This window comes from Ovis aries, chromosome 18, assembly GCF_016772045.2.
Source record: "Ovis aries strain OAR_USU_Benz2616 breed Rambouillet chromosome 18, ARS-UI_Ramb_v3.0, whole genome shotgun sequence".
NCBI classification, from domain to species: Eukaryota; Metazoa; Chordata; class Mammalia; order Artiodactyla; family Bovidae; genus Ovis; species Ovis aries.
Genome location: NC_056071.1, coordinates 1,989,063 through 1,991,968, shown reverse-complemented (window position 1 = coordinate 1,991,968; position 2,906 = coordinate 1,989,063). Strand labels below are relative to the sequence as shown.

The 2,906-nt window shown below is 39.5% G+C and overlaps 1 pseudogene; it reads left to right on the top strand.

Annotated features, from left to right (window-relative positions):
- Positions 1 to 1,708: 1,708 nt before the first annotated feature.
- LOC114109114 (eukaryotic translation initiation factor 4E-like) lies at positions 1,709 to 2,634 on the top strand (annotated as a pseudogene).
- Positions 2,635 to 2,906: the final 272 nt, after the last annotated feature.

Here is a 2,906-nt window from a genome sequence, read left to right as displayed (position 1 = left end):
GCTGTTACCCTTATGGGAATCCCCTTGTATGTTATTTGCAGCTTTTCCGTTGCTGTTTTTAACATTTGCTGTTTGTGTTTGATCTTCATTAGTTTGATTAATACATGTCTTGTTGTGTTTCACCTTGGGTTTATTCTGTTTGGGACTCTCTGGTTTTCTTGGACTTAGGTGGCTGTTTCCTTCCCCATTTTAGGGAAGTTTCCAACTATTATCTCCTCAAGTATTTTTTCATGCCCTTTCTTTGTGTCTTCTTCTGGGACTCCTATGACTCGAATGTTGGTACATTTAACATTGTCCCAGAGGTCTCTGAGGTTGTCTTCATTTCTTTTAATTCTTTCCCCCCTCCCCCGCTTCATTTATTTCCATCATTCTATCTTCCACCTCATTTATCATATCTTCTGCCTCAGCTATTTTACTGTTGTTTCCCTCCAGAGTGTTTTTGATCTCAGTTATTGCATTATTCATTATTGATTTACTCTTCTTTATTTCTTCTAGGTCATTATTAAATATTTCTTGCATCTTCTAAATCCTTGTCTCTATTTATCTGTAACTCCATTTTGTTTGCAAGATTTTGGATCATCTGTACTATCATTATTCTGAATTCTTTTTCAGGTAGACTCCCTATCCCCTCCTCTTTGGTTTGGTTTGGTGAGCATTTATCATGTTCTTTTACCTGCCAAATATTTCTCTGACTTTTCATTTTGTTTAGATTTCTGTGTCTGGGGTGTCCTGTCTTTGGCTGGAAGTTCATGGTTCCTGTTTTTATGGAGCCTGCCCTGTGTATGTGGGGTTGGACAAAGTTTCCTGGTTAGGGGAGCTTGCACCTGTGTTCTGGTGGGTAGCTGGATCTCTTCTCTGAAGTGCAGTGAAGTGTCCAGTAGTGAGTTTTAGGGTGTCTATAGCTTTGGCATGGCTTTGGGCAGCCTTTCTTTTAATGCTCAGGGCTGTGTTCCTGTTCTGCTGGAGAATTAGCTAGGTATGTCTTGTTGGCTCCTGGAACTTGTTGGCTCTTGGGTGGAGCTTGGTTTCAGTGTAGATATGGAGGCTTTTGGATGAGCTCTTGTCAATTAATGTTCCCTGGAATCAGGAGTTCTCTGATGTTCTCAAGTTTTGGAATTAAGCCTTCTGCCTCTGGTTTTCAAGTCTTATTCTTACAGTAGCCTCAAGACTTATTCATCCATACAGCACAGATGATAAAACTTCTAGGTTAATGGTAAAATAATTCTCCACAACAAGGGACAAACAGAGAGGTTCACAGAGTTACACGGAGAAGAGAAGAGGGAGGAAGGAGATATTTGTGATCAGGAGAAGAGGGGGAGTCAAAAGACGAGAGACCAGTCTAGCCAGTAATAAGTTCCCTAAGTGTTCTCCACAGCCTGGAACACCCAGAGAGATTCACGGAATTAAGTAGAGAAGGGAAGGGGGAGAGAGGAGATAGAGGTGACCTGGGGAATAAAAGGGAGAGTCAATAGGGAAGAGAGCAATCAAACCAGTAATCATGCCCCTAAGTGAAAATGGATACTGAAGATTAAATTCTTAAAGGTACAAAATTGATAACAAATACCAAAAAGCAAAGATTAAAAATCCAGAGTAGAGTTTAGACTCTCAAAAATACAATATTAAAAATGCAAAACAAAACCAATCACAAAAATTGTAAATATGAAATTTACATTAAATATAGGGTCTTTTTTGGGGAGGAGTGAGGCCTATGGAGAGCTGCTGCCAGTGTGGTTGCCAGCAGGGCCTGCTGGGTTTCACAAGTGCCTGTCTTCCATTCATTCATCCTTTCCATGCTCTGCGCATGCCTCAGAGAATGAAAACGGATCTAGATCTGTCTGTTCTTCCGAGTCTTTACCCTCTGGAAGATTTCACAGACACAGTTTATTGGAAATAGAAACTTAAATTTTCAAGTTAATTTTCTATTTGGTTTTCTCTTTATCTCTTCTACTGGCTTCCCTCCCAATTTAGGAAACCACCCCTACTCCAAATCCCCCGCCTACAGTAGAAGAGAAAACAGAATCTAATCAGGAGGTTGCTAACCCAGCACACTAAACACCCTTCACAGAACAGATGGGCACTCTGGTTTTTTAAAAATGATAAAAGCAAAACTTGGCAAGCAAACCTTTGATTGATGTCTAAGTCTGATATTGTTGAAGACTTTTGGGCTCTGTACAACCATATCCAGTTGTCTAGTAATTTAATGACTGGCTGTGACTACTCATTTTTAAAGGATGGTATTGAGTCTATGTGGGAAGATGAGAAAAACAAACGAGGAAGACGATGGCTAATTACTCTGAACAAATAGCAGAGATGAAGTGACCTCGATTGTTTTTGGCTAGAGACACTGGTGTGCCTTATTGGAGAATCTTTTGATGACTACAGTGATGATGTATGTAGAGTTATTGTTAACGTTAGAGCTAAAGGTGATAAAATAGCAATATGGACTACTGAATGTGAAAACAGAGAAGTTGCTACACACATAGAGAAGATGTACAAGGAAAGGTTAGGACTTCCTCCAATGACAGTGATTGGTTATCAGTCCCATGCAGGCACAGCTACTCAGAGTGGCTCCACCACTAAAAATAGGTTTATTGTTTAAGAAGACACCTTCTGAGTATTCTCATAGGAGACTGCCTCAAGGAATTGAGATTTTGGAGCTGAACCAAATACTCTTCAAAAGAAGCGTGGACTGCATTTAAATTTGATTTCCACCTAAATGTGACTAAGATACAAGAGAAGTCTCATTTGCCTTTGTCTTATACTTCTGTGTCCATATTTTCTTTTCTTTTCTTTTTTTTTAGAGTGTCCATTATCCCAATCAAAGAATTACAGTACACATCATCCCCAGAATCCATAAATGTATTCCTGGTCCACTCTGTAATAGCTTAATAGAATTAACCATTACA